Below are 18974 nucleotides of genomic sequence, written 5' to 3' on the forward strand. Positions count from 1 at the left end.
AGTTCTGTTGTGTGAGATTAATAACACACAACAGAAATGAAATCATCTCCGTTGTCTGAGTAATCAACAGACAAGGGATATAATTTCACTTCAGTTGTGTGTTATTAATCTCAGACAACAAAGAATGAGTAATATCTGTTGTGTGTTACATATCTCAGACAACAAAGAATGAGTAATATCTGTTGTGTGTTATGAATCTCAGACAACAAAGAATGAGTTATATCCGTTGTGTGTTATGAATCTCACACAACAGTGAATTCTTTCTTCTGTTGTCTGAATGTGCCGAGGCATCGCCGCCCATGCCATGCCAGGCACATGCTGCGCAGAACTCACACAACGGAAATAGGTATTTCTGTTGAGCAAACTATTATCACACAACGGTGAAATCACCGTTGTCTGATTTTTCAATCACACAACACTCACTTAGACCACGGTGAGCTTGGTCATCATACAACACAAATCCACCGTCGTCTGATGACCTTTTTGTAGTAGTGGTTGTTTATTTTTGCTTTTTCATTACTTATTTGATTATTGGAAACAAGCAAATATAGAATGCCTAGTTCTCAAATAAACTTAATGTGTAAAATGAATTAGTGACTTGTGGATTGGGTTAAGAAATTTCTTCAGCAGTAAGAAACTGTACATGGACTAGTAAGGAAGGAAGTTTTGGTGTCATATATTGCTACCTAGCTTTGGCTAGAATACAATCATCAAGTATGAATTCACTTATATCATTAGCTAGATAGAAACAGCTACCAAATATCGACCGCGGTTAGAGCATTAGAAAGAGTTTATACAATACAGAGTTACAGACACTGAAGCAATTAGCTTTACCAACATTATGGTATATTACCTACACATTGAGATGATGGATAGAACAAGAGAAAACACATTGTGGTCCATCATATCATCTCTACAGTCCTGTTAAACACACAGTACGCTCCATTTTTTGAAGTTGGTGAAAGCTAACTGGAAGGAGGAAATTAGGGACCCATGGTTGCAAGCCACAGTACTTTAGTCAATAATGCCGACTTGCATGATAGAAAGATATTTGGCCGCAAGTGCTGGGAAATTTTCATCTCTGCTTTTTACCTCTGCATGCTTTCCTGGAATATATGTGCACAGTATGGTTTCTTATTAGTCTAGTTTGATTCTGATGAAGAATCAAAGTTTATTAGAGTAGATGAAGAAAGTTGCTGAGGGAAGATCAAAATATAAGCTAGCTGAAAACACATTCGACTTGTTTGAGTGTTGGAAAAGCGATCAGTATTCAACTTAATTGAAATTCCAGTCGAGAATGTTTTCTAAGCACTTGGGTTTGAGTGAGGTTCTAATTGTAATAAGTCTCAACAAAATGTTCTGTAGCTACAGTATTTCAAAGTCTGAGTCAATGGCTAAGAGGTCTGAGACCAAGTTACAGATGTCTCAAGTTAGGTGGTAGACACTTGAAAGCTGTACTATGCATGATAGCCAGTGGAGTGGACCAAACTTGCACCATCGTGGATTAGTGTGTAAGATGCCTTTCTATGTTTGATAAGTCACTTCAACGGAATGCTTCATTTTGAACAGTCGGTGAAAGCAGTAATGGTGGCCTCTGAATCGTCTACTTTTTGAATGATTGAAAGATAGTTCACCGAAAGTGTAGAGAAATTTCCTCTGTGCTAGCTTTTTACTTCTGACTACTTTCCTGGAAAATGTACGCATAGGTTTTTTACCTGGTGTTCTTTCATTCTGGTGAAGAATATAAGTTCATTCAAAATAGATGAGCTAAGTTGCTGAGGGCAGAAAGAGAGCTGAAAAACTGATTGGGAAGTGTCTATTGATATATTTACTCGTCCAAGTTCTAACCAGGTTAGTACAACTGCTAAGAACACTAGTCTTGCTGTGCAATTACTCATCTGTTTTGCATTCTGAATCTTTGTATTCATCGGAAAGGTTTGCCTATTTTGACTTGTTGATCTTCAGGCTACAATATGGCCGCTTCTTCTTCTTGCTCTGATAGCATCCCTCAGGAGAAGCATGATGTTTTTCTTAGTTTCAGAGGCGAGGACACCCGGAATAATTTCACCAGCCATCTTTATGAGGCTTTATGTCAGAAAAAAATCCAAACTTACATAGATTACGATTTGGAGAGAGGAGATGCAATCGAACCTGCCCTTCTCAAAGCAATCAGTGAATCGAAGCTTTCGGTTATCATTTTCTCCAAAAACTATGCTTCTTCTACATGGTGCTTGGATGAACTTGCGCACATACTCGAATGCAGAGATAAAGCGCACATACTCAAATGCAGAGGTGAACAGTTGTTATACCCATCTTCTACGGCGTAGATCCATCAGATGTACGCAAACAATTTGGGAGTTATGCAGATGCATTTGTTGAACATGAGAAACGTTTCAAGGACTCAATGGACAAGGTGCTCAGGTGGAGAAAGGCTTTGACAACAGCAGCCAATATATATGGGTTTGAATCCCAAACAAATAGGTAACTCATTCATTAACTCATGCGTCCATTTGTGATTTCTATTATGGCAATGAGTGTTACAGACAGTACCCGCCCCGGATTTCACCCCGAAATCCGGAGTGACCCTGCGGGACCTACCTTAGAAGACATTCTACCAAAAAATTTGGCAGAACATCCCCTAAAAGTAGGCTACCTAAAACCTGTAGGAAAATTTTACACTTCTAAATCAATCCATTCTTATTCTCCTGGAGCCACCTGCTCCCCAAATCACTACTCCAATTTCACAAATAACAGTCTCAACCCAAGTAGCATAAATCCCATAGGTAATCAGAGCAATTCTAACAGAAAGGTATAAGAGGAAAACCTAATTCAAAGGCAGATGCGGAAGCCATGCTGTTGACTATGCCTCAACTCCGTGTATGCCCGACCTCAACCAATTCGCCTGCAAACTGGGCATTTGAAACCTAATGGCCCAGGGGAAAGTACATAAAATACGTTAGCGTGAGTGGACAAAAATAAACAATTTTTAAACCAAATGGATTTTATACTTTCCCACATTTATTTCCTTAAAAACTCTCGATGCATGCAACGATTTAGAAAACAAATCACGAGAAGCTCCGCTCAAGAAAAAAAAACCGACTAGCCCCGCTAGTCACAAACAACTGAGGGGAAAGATCGAAACTCCGATACTCAACAGGATAAGACCAGCCCCGTTGGTTACACGGAAATCAGACTAGGCCCCGCTAGTCGAGAAATGAAAGGATATGGGGAAGAGATATCACCATACGGGAAATGGAGCCTCCCAGGCTCTACCTACCCTCAACTGCCACTCACACATAGATTGTGCGAGGAGGAGAACTAATAACCTCAACTTCCACTCACACATAGATTGTGCGAGGAGGAGAATAAATTACCTCTACTGCCACTCACCAACACAAAGTAGGTGAGGAGGAGAACAAGCTACCTCAACTGCCACTCACCAACACAAAGTCAGTGAGGAGGAGACCTAATCACATAACCCGCGTATGGTGAGGAAAAAATCATCGAAAACCAATAAATCCATGTAGCTTCCCCACATTCTCACGAGATAGAAACCATGTATTCAACGACGTGACCCCGCACGCCAAGATTAATCTCAATCTCAAAATGGATAAGTGAGAAATATGAATAAATCGACGGCATGTCCCACACGCCCAAAATTTTCTCAAATCCGTAACCAAAACCGGAAATTAGTATAGGTAAATCCCATTTCCAAAAATCTCTCAAAATCTCCAAGAAGCCAACCAAATCCAAAATCCTTAATTAGGCATTCCTGATGCCAAAAACGAAAGTCAATAAACAATTGACAATATCCAACTCCATTGAAACTCATCTTAAAAATCTTCCAGGAGCTTAACTCGGTGATTAGGGATATGCTAAATTCCGGAAATTTACCTCGAAAATAAGGAATTCATCAAATAATATTATAAATCAAAACCAACCTTTGAAACTCATTATTGAAAGCAAATCTATGATATAATTCCAAATCAATTTCCGAAAATTAATTCATTTCCTCAAAAGTAATATGAATAATCACTAGAGCATCATTTTAAGAAAATAAATGCATGCATCGTTATTTAAAATAAAAGTCCACTCACAGTACTATTCCGACGATCACGCATTCGTGTTCCGTCATCGAGCAATAGCTCAGTATGTCGTCCTGTACACAGTTATATTCCGTGAATAATTCTTCAATAATTTAATACAATTCCTAAAATCAATTCCTCATAATTTCACCTCCCAATTCTCCTCGGATTTAACCCAAATTATACCACTAATACCAATTCGTTAATTTAAAGGTTCCAAGGCAGAATCGAGAGATATCCGACGGTCGGATTCTTGTAATTCGATAATCGAAACCCTAAACTTCAAAAATGCATAATTAATTTCAAGTTTCTCCAAAAATTACCAAACTTCACATATAAGCTCTACACAATTTATAGGATTGAACTAGCCAGAAATTGGAATTAAAAAGCTACCCTAGCCGCCGCTACCGCCGCCCACAGTGGCGGCGCTGCCGCCACCGCCACCATCTCCGATGGCCACCAAAATTTGGCAGTAGCACCTTCTCAACACACCCATTAATTCTTTCAACTGTGACCAAGTTAGAAAATCAGTGGAAGTACCTCAACAATTAAAGAGAAGTTTGGACCCGAATCGTGAATAGTAACTCAGAATTTCAAACCTTCGATTCGACCTCCACACTACAAATCGTGGCTCAAGGCTACGGGCAACATGATCCTTGGGAAAAACCGTTCCTTCGACGTCGGTTTGGTGGCCGGAGATGGCCGGAATCGCCAGAAATCGACGAAAATCCCAAACTGCTACAGTAAACTTCTCGGCCTTGGTTCGCCGTTTTCCGGCCAAAACTCGACGATTCATCACTGCAGGCGCGTCTAGGAGGAGGAGACGAGTCTACTGACACCAAGCTTGCACCACCAGGTGGCCGGAAAAGAAGAGAAGGCCGGAGCTACAGATCGCAGAAGGAGACAGGAAAATGCGGGGAGGAGGAGAGAGAGGGAGGAAAAGAAAGTTATCGGCCCCCAACAGTAAAAATTCAAATTTATACTTTCTACCAATGAACAGTAACTTTACTATTTCGCTTGTAACTTTCACATACGAACTCCGATTTTTACGCACCACATATGCACGCGCTCGGTTTAACGTCCTCTACGACTTCCATGAAGAACATTTTCCCAAATTTTGACCCGAACAAACAGTCAACTTTAAGGGCCACTAAAGTTGCCGAAAAAGAGTAAAAGTAAAATAAATTACCGTTTACTGTCCAAATGACTAGTAAACCGGTGAATTTGGGTTCGGGACGTTACAGTTACTGCATCACTTACTAACTACTTTGTCTTTCATATGTATATGGCAGGCCGGAGTCTGATTTAGTTAAGATTGTGGTCAATGACATTTTGGCGAAATTGAATCTCAAATCGGAAATGGCAAGTGGTTTAGAGGACCTGGTTGGAATCGAAAAACACGTCCGACAAGTTGAATCATTATTATGCCTTGACTCACAGGATGTCCGGACCGTAGGTATTTGGGGTATGGGTGGTATCGGTAAGACCACTATTGCTGATGTTGTATTTCACCTTCACTCTTCTCAATTCGAAGCTTGCTGCTTTATTGCAAATGTTAGGGAAGCATCAGAGACGAGACATGGACTAAATGATTTGTGAAATCAACTGCTTCGTACAGTACTTAAGGAAGACAATCTATATGTGGCCGCTCCATCTATTGGATCAATGTTTGCAAGACAGAGGCTTTGCTGTACAAAGGCCCTCGTTGTTCTTGATGATGTGAGTGATTTAGGCCAAGTAGAATTTTTGGTTGGAGGTGATCGTATCCTGTTTGGCCCTGGAAGTAGAATCATTGTGACAGCTAGAGATAAGCGCATGCTTGGTGTTGACGATGATAAGATATATAAGGTTAACTTACTAGATTGTGATGAAGCTCTTGAGCTCTTTCATTTGAGAGCTTTAACAAATCTCTCCCCTCCAACAGATTATACAACTTTGTCAAGAGAGGTGGTAGATTATGCTGGAGGTAATCCATTGGCTCTTACAATCTTGGGCTCCGTAATATTCTGTCAATGCAAGAGCAAAAAAGACTGGGAAGATGAATTAGATAGATTGAAAAAATTTCCAAACAAAAGAATCCAGAATGTATTGAGGTTCAGTTATGATGGATTAGAAGAAAATGAGAGGGAGATATTTCTCGATATCGCCTGTTATCACAAAGGGAAGTATATTAATGAGGCAAAAAGAATTTTAGATGCCTGTGGTTTTTGTGCCAATGCAGGAGTAAAAATTCTCGTTGATATGTCTCTCATATCCGTGGGTAAATGTTCAACACTTGAGATGCATGATTTGATACAAGAAATGGGTCGGGAAATGGTTCGTGATCAATGTGTTAAAAATCCTGGAAAACGCGGTAGATTGTGGCTTCCAAATGATGTTCGTCATGTACTGACAAATAATACGGTAAGAGCCTAATACACTCTATTGAAAAAGAAAAGACCAAGCAAAATCTCATTTTCTATAAAAGTTAAGTAAATTTAGTGAAATCATTTTTGCTCTCTACTGTATGCTCATATATATTTTGCCATTGATTTCAGGGTACTGAAGACATTGAGTGCATGGCCATGAATATGTATCCCATTAAATCTCATATATACGTGAATGTTGCATCCTTCGAAAAGATGCATAAGCTAAGATTACTAGATCTATACTCGTACTCGTACTCGTACACCAGGGGTGTCAGCAAATTGCACCTTCCTCCAGGTTTCGAGTTTCTCCCTGATGCCCTTAAATATTTGAGGTGGCATTTCTATCCTTTGACATCTCTGCCATCGAGGTTTTCTTCAGAAAATCTTGTCGAGCTTCATATGCCCAGCAGCCGACTTGAGCAACTTTGGAATAAAGGCGTGCAGGTTTGCTTAATTTAGTTCTTGTGTATGAATAATGGTGTGGAAAATATAACTCTTGCCATTAATTGCCTTTGATTTGTTACAGATCAATCTTGAGAGCTTAAAACGTATCAATCTTGGTGACTCCGAGCACCTGGCTGATGTTTCAGCTCTGATTGAGAGTCCAAATCTCGAGAGAATTCACCTTGGGGGTTGTAAAAGTTTGGTTCAACTTCCTTCATCGTTTCAGAATCTTGCCAAGCTTACTTATCTTTGTTTGTGTCTTTGCTCCAATCTCAAAATTCTCCCAGAGATGCCAAGCAATCTGGAAGTCTTAATGTTGAATCAGACTGTAATAGAAGAATTGCCTTCATCAATTTGGTCTCTCGAGAATCTTTATAGTTTGGATCTTTTTATATGTAAAGAGCTTAAGAATCTTCCAAGCAGCACTTGTAGGTTGAATTCGCTCCCAAATCTTAATCTAGCTGGCTGCCGCTCTCTTGAGTCTTTGCCTGTCGAGCTACCTTCTGGGCTGGAGTACCTGGACTTGCGCGCTTGCGAGAGTCTTGGGTCTTTGCCTGTCAAGCTACCTTCTGGGCTGGAGTACCTGGACTTGTGCGCTTGCGAGAGTCTTGGGTCTTTGCCTGTCGAGCTACCTTCTGGGCTGAAGACACTGCATTTGAGAAATTGCAAGAGTCTTGGGTCTTTGCCTGTCGAGCTACCTTCTGGGCTGAAGACACTGTAGTTGAGAAATTGCAAGAGTCTTGGGTCTTTGCCTGTCGAGCTACCTTCTGGGCTGAAGACACTGTAGTTGAGAAATTGCAAGAGTCTTGGGTCTTTCCCTGTCGAGCTACCTTCTGGGCTGAAGGAGTACTTGGACTTGAGCGGTTCTGAGAGTCTTGGGTCTTTGCCTATCGAGCTACCTTCTGGGTTGGAGTACCTGGACTTGAGCGATTGCAAGAGTCTTGGGTCTTTGCCTGTCGAGCTACCTTCTGGGCTGGAGTACCTGGACTTGAGCGATTGCTAGAGTTTTAGGTATTTGCCTGTTGAGCTACCTTCTGGGCTGGAGTACCTGGACTTGAGCGATTGCAAGAGTCTTGGGTATTTGCCTGTCGAGCTACCTTCTGGGCTGAAGACACTGCAGTTGAGAAATTGCAAGAGTCTTGGGTCTTTGCCTATCGAGCTACCTTCTGGGCTGGAGTACCTGGACTTGAGCGATTGCAAGAGTCTTGGGTCTTTGCCTGTCGAGCTACCTTCTGGGCTGGAGCACCTGGACTTGAGCGATTGCAAGAGTCTTGGGTCTTTGCCTGTCGAGCTACCTTCTGGGCTGAAGACACTGCATTTGAGAAATTGCAAGAGTCTTGGGTCTTTACCGAAGCTGCCATGGCTTCTAGAAGTGTTTGATGCACATGGCTGCACGTCACTAGAGACAGTCTCAAGTCCGATGAGGACTGCACCCATACAAGGTAGGGATCAATATATCAACGGATTCAATCTCGAGCACCTATTATTTACGAATTGCGTGAAATTGGATCAGAGTGCACGGAGCAACATAATGGCTGATGCACAGCTTAGAGTTATGCGAATTGCAACTGCATGACGTCTCCTCAAAGAACGCCGTACGATTAATATTGTTTGTCCGGGAAATGAAATTCCAAAGTGGATGAGGTATCAAAGTGAGGGATGTTCGATAAATATCAAGCTTCCTCCTCATTCGTTTCGTCAAGGCTTCCTCGGTTACGCTTTATGCATTGTGGTTGCATTCAACAATTATACGACACCCTATAGTTCCTACTTTAGTTGTGAAACCCATCACAAAACTAACAATAGTCACGAAGTTTGTCGGGAAGCCCTCAGTATAACCCTACCAGCTACTCTCATCAATTCAGATCATGTGTTCGTGGGGTATTTCCGCCCTAAATTTGTTCCTGAGGATTGGGTAAAAGCATCTTTTGACTTCAAGTTGTACCAAACTATTTTTCACCCAAAAGAAAGAAATCTCTTTGACCCCTCCACTGTGAGGGTGAAAAGGTGTGGAGTCTCCTTGTTGTATGCCCAAGAGATTGAAAAATTACTTGGGAGCTATGATGCATGGAAACGCCAAAATGCTCTCGTTTCCCGTATCGAAATGGGAAACGGGTCGGAAACGCTCGGAAACGCTAGGAAACGTGTATCTGGATTTGGAAACGTTTTGGAAACGTACGTATCCAATACGGAAACGCAGAATGTAAATAAATAGGAAATGTGGGGGTAATACTGACTTTTTACTAGGCCAAAATTGAAAAAATAAATAAATAAATAAACAAACAAAAGACCAGATGGAGGCGCGACGAGATCGAGGGAGAGAGACCAGAGGCGCGACCAGATCGAGAGAGAGAGACCAGAGGCGCGACAACGAGGTGACCCAGTTCCGGTCGTTCTCCAGTCCGGAAACAAGACCCTCGATCGGTTCTCTTCTGCTCGAGACCCTCGATCGTTTCTCTGCTCCGACGCAACCCAGTTCCTCTTCTCCAGTCCGGTCCCGATTCGGAATCGTTCCTCTTCTCCAGATCGGAATGTTTTCTGCTCAAGACTTCTCCTCTTCTAGCCGCTTCGGGTACGTTTGTTCTGCTCTTCTTCTCATATTTGTTCTTCAATTTGGAGCTTGGAGATTGTTCTGATATGGTTATTTGATGTGTGTATAGCAGCAACTATGGGCTAGCTAGTTCTTAAGTTCTTATCCTCTTTGCTTTTCTGAGTTTTCTCGATCGATCTGTTTAAAAGCAATATTGCTTTATTGTTTTGGCTGAGCTTATTGGGTTTTCATTGAGGATGCTAATTGGGTCTACAAGTCTAAATATTGGGTTGTTTGCATATTGGTGTAACGTTGTGGAAATTTGGAGCTTGGAGATTGTTCTGATATTGTTATTTGATATTGTTAACTTATTTAAATGTTGGGTTGTTTGCATATTGGTGTAACGTTGAATTGTGTATTTTTCAAGAACCATGAGCAGCGGAGGAACACCTCCTATTAGTTCTAGTGCCGGGTCTGTTAACGCCGGTGCCTAGTAGTGGATCTGCTGATCCTGAAAATAAGACAATTGATGACAATGGATTGATAATGTTTGATTGTCACAGACTAGTACTTTGTTTATGTTTCATATTTTTTTTTCTAATTATATATATATATATATATTTAATTAGCGTTTCCTTCACGTTTCCGTTTCCTATTACATTTAAGATTTGTCGTTTCCACGTTTCCGATCGTATCGTATCCGGAAACTCGTACCCGTTTCGGTGCTTCTTAGCTTGGGAGGCATTGATGAAGATGAAGTTATGGAACCAAAACAAGCAGTAGAAGAAGAAGATATCATCATCGAAACTAAGAGGCGACGGGACGAGTCTGAACTCAGTGGAAGTGGAACTGCAAGCTTCAAAGAAGAATATAACGACCAACTACCTCCCCAGAGTAGTAAAAGGAAAATCAACATCATGTGAAATATTCACGTTCATATGCCATTTTATGTGGTATGTACTCTCGCGCTCACATTCATAGCTTTGTTTTACATTTTATGGCTCTGTTTAGCTTATCCTCAGAACAACTTGGCTTTTGTTGTGGCTAAAGCATGTGGAAATTCAATTTTATACCCCAACTTGATTTGTTCCTTTTTCTAGCTCTTTTGTGAATTAAGCTTTGTAATGTGATAAATTCTTAGTTAACGATGAGGAAGAAATGCATATAGCAAGAGTACTAGAAGAATCTGCAATGCATTTTTCAGTTATGATGGTTCATGCTGTAGATTTACTACGGGGTCATAAAGAACGTGTATGGTTTGATTGCATAATTTTAAGAATGACAAATACTTTTACTGCAGTCACAAGCGACAAGCTTGAGATCGTTGGAAGGAATCAAAGCCGACTCACCAGAAAGGTGTTTGACGTACCTGAGATAACGGAGTTAAGGAGATATAAGAGTGAGGAGGCCAGCTGTAAAGTCTGACTCTGGCTCTGCTGTGACTTTGACAAGGTAAAAACGTTCACCTATGCCTATCACTATAATTACAATATCTGCACAGATCACACACGCACAAACTCCTAACTAGGGAAAGATATGCTCTTAAAACTACCTGTGTTTGATCTTTTTCCTTCGATCCTTGGCCTTTCATGTTTTCTGCTGGTTGATAAATTGACATTCATACATAATTTTCTCAGATATGCACATTTTGTGCTAATAAAAACCTGCTGGCGAATGAGACAGTCAACACTGGTCTATCCAATTACCCTCACACCAGTACTCAACTAAATTAGAAATCGAGGGATGTATCCATGTAAAGCCTGCATGGTTTCTAGTTAAGTTGCCAATACTGCTACGTAGTTAGAATGGTGATGTGATAGAGATTTTTAGCTGCAGACAGAGTTTGACCAAAATAATGCTACAAATATCTATCTTCTAATAAAAGTCTGACAAAGACAAGTCAAAATCTGAATTATGCAAGCTAATTATAAGAAAATGACAGGGTGCCAACTTAATCCCATTCCAGAAGTACACTGGGATCAAATTGCCAAGCACCAAACAATCTTGGTTTAACACAAGTCTGAACCTCAAGGAATGTGAGATGTTGTGTATGAAGAACTGCTCCTGTACAGCTTATGCAAATTCTAATATCAGGGAAGGAAGAAGTGGGTGCTTGCTGTGGTTAGGTGATCTGATTGACTTAAGAAATTTAGCTGAGAAAGAGAATGGACAAGATATCCATATAAGATTAGCTGCATCAGAGCAAGGTATGTAATCATCTTGATTCCTCAAGACTTGGTACTTTATACCAACTTAGAATAGGAAAGCAGAGCACTATACTTCCAATAAGAATATGGTTAAAAGTATTCACTTGATCGATGGTGATTTATGCATTTAATGATCATATATGCACAAAATGATGTCAAAACAGAACAAATGTTTTAACAAATTAGCTGAAGCTCTGTCATTTAACTGACTGTGATATAACTAAGAAAATCTTCTTTTAAATTCTTTGGACGATAGACATTACAGAATTCTTTTTTGGTTAGTCTTTAACTCAAATTAATTTCTTCTTTCAAATTTCATTCATAGATAATGAAGAGACTAGTACCAGAATCAATGCTAAACCTGCTAAATCCAATGTGAAGAAAGTGAGAATCGTAGCTAGCACTCTTGTTTTATCTACTGGGCGTAGCTCTGCTCTTTTATGTTTGGAAGAAAGATGGTAAGTTGTTTGTACTCTTCTGATCCCTCGGTTTTCCAGTGAAGTAGTTGAGTTTTGTAGTGAGTTATTGATTATAAATTTGATTTTATAATGACAAAAGGAGCTGTACCATTTTTCTAATGTAGAAGTTTATTGAAAAAACCTTTACTTCATTTTAGCAGGAAAACTGAGCCGCGGCCACAAAGAAAATCTGGAATTACCATTGTTTGACTTGGCTACTGTTGTTAATGTAATAAACTAGGAGAAGGTGGCTTCGGATCTGTTTTTAAGGTAAAAGCTAACAATCATATCCACTTGATACATGTAGTTTTGGTTTTAACCTGGACTGATGGATAATTGTACTACATAGTGCAAGTAAATTGTGAAGACTACACGAGCATAAATTTTAGTCACAATATACATGAACTGATGACTTTCAGGGTATGATGGAAGATGGACAAGAAATAACAGTGAAAAGGCTCGCAAGAGACTCTATGCAAGGAATTAATGAGTTCAAAAATGAGGTTGTATGATAGATTCATAATTCCATATATTTTTATACCCTTAAATGTAGGATTCTAGGCTTAGTTCTTATCATTTTTGAGTCATTTACTTTGTGTTTGTGTTTTGTAGGTTAAATTGGAGAAAAGAAAGATTTGGAGCTTAAAATCAAACGCAGGATTAAAAGGATGCTGGCTATCCTGAGTGTCCAGAATTGTCTCTGCTTTGCGTCAACTTCACAGATTAAACTGTACCTTCTCACAAGGAACTAGCAGGCGAGCCTTATACCATTGGAAAGATACGGATGTTAGCTTTCTGAGGAATTTTAAGGAAGTGGATTCACATTCTTGTGGAGGAAGTTATGATGATTTAAGTGAACCTAGTTCGGGAAGGCAGATTCTGACGGATTTTGCATATCTTTTGGGAATCTAACTAGTGAGGCCCAAGTCCGTTGTTCTTAGCAGTTGAATGAAACAAGGCTGAACGTGTTTGACATATTTGGAGTAATTTCTTGCATTGACTTTAATAACACTGCGTTCCTTTGGAGAGAAGAAAGCTATTCCAAGTTGGACTAGAAGACCGAAGAAGCCCAAGTCAAGTTGGATTGGAAAGAGACATATTCGGCAGAAAACCTAGCATGTTGAGACACAGAAAACACAGCATATTCGGCAGAGAACAAGGAGAAGAAAAAGCTCTCACCATCGTTGGACCCGAGTTCCTCAATTCTTCTATTGTTTGTTTCATGTTTTCTTTGATTCTAGTCATGTTTTTCATGGTTATGGACTGTTAAATTTCTAGGCTAGGGCTGAGATGAAGCCCCTAGTATGACTATTCTACTTATTTAGTTGGTTTGCTATTGAATTTCTGGATTTCTATGTTAAACTCTTAATCACCGTTTCAATAGAACTTTTATTCAAAATCTTTGCTCGGGATCAATAAGACCTAGGTTTTGTTTATGAGTTATTTGGTTGGAAAATATGATGCTTGATCAATGAGTAGATGTTTTCTAGGGTGCCAAAAGATAATTTAATCTTGTGATTAAAGAGTTGTGAATTAAGAATACAAGTGCTTGATCATAGTCGATATTCTTGTTTGCATGATTTCCTAGTTCTTTTGTGCTTAATGGAGTTGAACATGTTTGCTTGAACCTGGTCATTAAGTGAAGTAAATTATAGTTTGGCTACTTGAGTTCTATACATGATCAATAGGTTGGAATTCATAGGTTAGAAGAACTTTGGCATATGTCTGGGATCAATAAAGCTTATGTACGGAAATCTTTAGCACGATATCTAGGGAATTCAATGGTTATCAACTAGAGAAGCGGATAGAAGTATTAGGTGGTGGATTCAATGCTTTAGCATCTTCATAATCTGCTTTCTTTAGAGTTTACATCTCATTGCTCATTCTTGTTTTTAATTTCAGTTTCCCTTTCTTTAATTAAACCTCAATCACATCATAAAAATAAGTTTGTTTCACTTAAGTAAAGCACACCTGTCATTGCAAAATTGTTTCAATCAGTCCTTGAGGGAATGACCTCGTGCTTGCACATCTATCCTACAATTGAATCGTGCACTTGCGAGTACTAAATTAAAATTGACAACATTGTACATATTGCCAAACTTCAGCACAGGAATCTAGCGAAGCTTCTAAGGTGCTGGTTTTTCAATAACATAAATGATGCTGATCTACAAATGCATTCCCAACAAAAGGTTGGACTTCTTTATTTTTGGTTTGATCACTGACAACTTTATATTTGGTTTTATTGGTCCATAGTAAGTACAAACCCCAAAGAATAACTAGTCTTAATCTACTTTCTTTTGTTACAAAACTAATCCTTGATTCATTGGTTTACAGTGGTTACGTGTCCCCAGAATACATAATTGATAGGTTCTACTCAATAAAATCCAATGTCTACAGCTATGGAGTTTTGGTGTTAGAGATAGAGAGTGGGAAGAGTAACCGAGGATTCTCACATCCAGGCCAAAATCGCAACCTTTTTGGACATGTGAGCTACAACTGTCAACTTGAAAGAAATGTATTGCTGCTTGATTCTTCTTCTTCTTCTTCTTTTATAGATTCAGTATAAGTGAATGTTTTCTTCTTTCAAGCATGGAAGCTGTTCATAGAAGGTAGGTCCATCGAACTTCTTGATCCATCAGTAGAGGACTCTAGCACTCTACATGAAGTTGTGAGACCGATTCATGTAGGTCTTTTATGTGTGCAACAAAAACCACAAGATAGGCCGAGTATGCCAGCTGCTGTTCTAATATTGAGTGGTGAAGGTGCATTGCCTCAACCTCAGAAGCTTGGAATCTGACAGAACTTGAAGATTCTACAGATGACGCTACAGAATGTTCAGCTAATGAACTCACTGTTACACTAGTGAGGGCTCAATGAATGTTGAGTATTCTCTGCCCTTCATCCCCTTGCTTTCCTCTGATATGAATTGGGGCTCATTTGAAAGATGAGTTACAAGCACAAACTTTTGTTAACACTTTAGGCCTAGTTAATTATCAACTTCACATTGGCACCGATTTGAGTCTGAATTAACCACTGGGTTGAACCAGCCAACTCTTAGTAAATGACTCTGTAAAACTGTATATGGATGCCTAACCAGCCATTTCAATTGAAACTTCGACTGCTACTCTTGTATCCCAAAAGCTACACTTACTACAATACATTTTCTACAACTTATTTATGTGGATAGTTGAACGTTGAACCTCATTTAATAGGTAATTCGAAAGCGAAGTAACATAAAACATAGGGTGGGACTACTGCCACCCTACTAAATACGATGTTCACCCTACTTGTAATTTTTAGACTATAAAGTTCCATTTTTATCCTTGAATTCAATCAAAAATAAAACAAAATGAAGTGAAAAAGATACAAAATGTAAATAGTCAAATACTAACTGAAAAGCTATTACCCTTCCCAATAGAAAAGCTCTGCGTTTTTGTATCCCTTGAAATTTTGTGTTTGTTTCTGCAACAGAAAAGCTAATACCCTCCCTTTGTTCCATGATCCCATCTAACAAGACAACTATGTTGTTGAGACTTGAGAGACATTCATACATTCAATGACACAGTTAAACCAAGAGAAGAAAAATATGTTCATATTAATCTCGCAACGATACTAAAACAACCTCTCCATTGATACACACAAAATTAGGAAACTGAATGCCTCAATTGAATGTTTCTCAGAGAGAGAGAGAGAGAGAGAGAGGATGTCAGCGCTGTTGGTTGCGGCAAACATCACAGGTTTGGGTTGCTGGATGACAGCCTAAGGGTGAGTTGCTCGAATAGGACTGCTGGCTTATTTGTTTTTGTTATCTTGAATTATTATTTATTTTTTCAAAATTCAAATACTCAAGGGTAAAATTGGATTATTATCATAAAAATACATATGTAGGGTGGATATAGCCACACCCTAAACATATAGTGAAAATTTTTGATAATGTAGTGGTGGTATTCAATTACTTTTATCCTACTCCACTACTTTAGTCTTTCAATTCGGTATTGTAATCCTTCAACTTTTACTAATGTGTTTTCCATCTTACTCCATTAGACTTTTGTTACATGTAAAATGGTAAGTCCAAGTCACCTCCTTGTTTTATGTCATCAAAGCTTCCTAGTTAAGCAATTCTCATATTGACATATTCTTCCAAGCTTGCAAACGGGGAATGCTCAACCTTCCGACGCTTCTGTCTACTTTCTCTTTGAACACTCTCAATATGGTCGCCCTCATTCTTGTCATCTTTAATGTCAATAAAATCATTATACTTTCTTTTAGATGTCTTTAGCTTGATAACATCTCATAATTTTTGTCCCGGTGCTTTTAAACTTGGAAAAATAGTTTTCAATGGTGGTCATAAACTCACAAATATTGTCATATTGAGATGAGATGTGATTGGAGAATCAAAAGGTCTCTAGTGGGACGGTCGAAACATTAGGTTCGGTTGATCGTCTATCCAAGTCTCTTTATGTGTTAAATAAAACGAATCGAAGTTTCTTTCGAGTTTTTGCATCGAAGAGAGTGATGATTTTGGTATAATTATTATTATTACTCTTAGTTGTGATTGGTAGGGGAAAAAATAATATAATAAAATAACTGTTTTAGGGAATCAGAAATTGAGAGATAATCGCTGTGTATTCTCATTGATAATAGGGGCCTCTTTATATAGAGGATTACAATGCATAGAGATAGAATCATACAAGGAAAGAGAATCTCTAGATTCTTCTAATTGAACCCTATTACCACTAGGTCAAGTAACCTAGAGTTTGGATTAAACACAAAATAGAGATATCCTTAAACACTCCCCCTTGTGTTGTCCAAACGCGGTGCTTCTCTTGTTGCCTCTTTAAAAACCTTGCCGAGTAACAAAAACCCAGTGGGACAAAAATAACCTCGGTCGAAGGGGAAAAAGAGCACAACACACCCTTCACATTTCGAGGTGAACATGTAGACATCTCCCCCTGATGTCTGCGCCTCCCCCTGATGACTACGATCATGGGAGTTCAGATAATTTCTGCAAGCCAATTCTTGCCACATGTTTCTCGAACGTGGATTTGGGCAATGACTTAGTACAAGTCTGCCTCACTGTCCTTAGATCAAACCCAGTTCACTTTGATCTCGAGGAGAGTCTGTTGTTGCTGATTATGCTTGGTTTTGTCGCTTTTGATGTAGCCTTGCTTCATTTGTTCAAAACAAGCAGTATTATCCTAAATGCTCGTAGGCTCATCTGTGGTAGACTTCAAATCACAATTGCTTCGAACATGCGTAATTATGGATCCAATTCATATACATTCACGAACCACTCTGTGAAGAGCAATGATCTCTGCATTGTTTGAAGATATAGCGACTAGGGTCTATTCTGTAGACCTCCAAGATGTCACGGTCTTTTCCCATGGTGAACACTTAACCAGTTTGGGAATGACATTTGTGTGGGTCAGAGAGATACCCAACATCAGCAAAACCTTCCAAAACACTTATATCGTTTTGGGATGGGGATAGAGAACGCAGGCTAGTGTTGGCGGCGTACCTGGTGTGTGATGGATCTGCATCTCTTTGTAGGGATAGAACAAGCTCATATCAATCGTACATCTCAAGTACTAAAGGATATCTTTTACACCAATCTAATGGCGTCGCGTTGGCGCAGAGCTATATCTAGCTAACAAGTTCACAACATATGAGATGTCCGGTTTTGTGCATTGGATAAGTACAATAATGCGCCTATTGTACTAAGTAAAGCACTTCTGCCTCTAGCACATCTTCGTCATCATCCTTTCGACGAAGATGATCCTTTTCAGGATCAAGACTATAGACGATCATGGGGGTGCTTGAAGGCTTGACCTTGTCAAAATGCCTAAGCATCTATCTACACGATGCTCAAGTTCTAAACCGAGACATAATCGTGTTCTCCCAAAATCCTTCATCTCAAACTCGGATTTCAAGTGTTCAGCGGTTTCCCTTAACTCTTTAAGGACTTCTAATGAAGATCATGTCCAACATGAACCGCGATAGAATCCAAAACTTGTCATAGAAACGCGTGGGCATATCCCTTCCCAATCAAGTAGTCACTTTAGTGAGCGTTTCAACCTTATTGTAAACGCGCTCCGTGGTCTAGAACCTCTTGACTTGGGTAAATGAAGTTCCCCATGAACCTTCATGTATATTCCGTATCTAGATCCCTATAGAGATACGTAGTGACCACATTTGTAAGTTGCATGTTCAGTTATTCGGAAACTACCAAACTGATAAGGTAGTGGAGTGCAATAACATCCATTACGAGAGAATATGTTTCATCGTAGTCGATTCCAGGGCATTTTGTGAGAAGCCTTGCGCCATATGGCGAGATTACCATATCTTTTTCTCATCACGCTTTCTAACGAAGACCCATTAGTCAACAGGTTCTATGTTAGGAGGTGTTGGCATCTCTAACTCGAAAACCTTCCTCTTCGTTAGAGAATCCATCTTAACCTGGATCGCATCTTTCCATTTAGGCCAAAACTCTCTACGTTGGCATTCATTCATCAACGGAGCGTGGTTCGATATCATCTGACTCAACAAGCTTATGCGCAACGAAATACGCAACTACATCACCATTATGATGGAGTTTCTATCCCACGTCTCATGTACACTAGTGTAAGTTTCATAGAGCTCTATATTCTCAGGAATAGGTTCTGACGTTGAGGCGTCCCCCAACGATAACCATAACCCGGAAGATTCTCATCAGACGGATTTTGAGTCTTGATGATCAAAGGATTGAAATGTGCCAAAGTATCCTTCGAACTCACGGGCCTCCCACGCATCCTAGCTGGGGCCATGGCCTATAACGCCAGAGTGCCACTTTCTTTGGCATTGGC

The 18974-nt window shown here is 39.6% G+C and overlaps 1 non-coding gene and 1 pseudogene across 2 annotated transcripts; both read left to right on the top strand.

The window, feature by feature from the left end:
- Nucleotides 1-1857: 1857 nt before the first annotated feature.
- Nucleotides 1858-8513, top strand: LOC112191564 (annotated as a pseudogene).
- A 2901-nt stretch (nt 8514-11414) lies between these two features.
- Nucleotides 11415-13525, top strand: LOC112186215. Of its 2 annotated transcripts, XR_005804806.1 has the most exons (5): nt 11415-11674; nt 12000-12132; nt 12291-12402; nt 12552-12635; nt 12745-13525. It is a non-coding gene; the product is annotated as an uncharacterized LOC112186215 (transcript). The 2 variants fall into 2 exon arrangements; XR_005804805.1 differs by having other exon boundaries at nt 12552-13525.
- The last annotated feature ends 5449 nt before the right edge of the window (nt 13526-18974 follow it).

This window comes from Rosa chinensis, chromosome 1 (genome assembly GCF_002994745.2).
Source record: "Rosa chinensis cultivar Old Blush chromosome 1, RchiOBHm-V2, whole genome shotgun sequence".
Taxonomy (NCBI): domain Eukaryota; kingdom Viridiplantae; phylum Streptophyta; class Magnoliopsida; order Rosales; family Rosaceae; genus Rosa; species Rosa chinensis.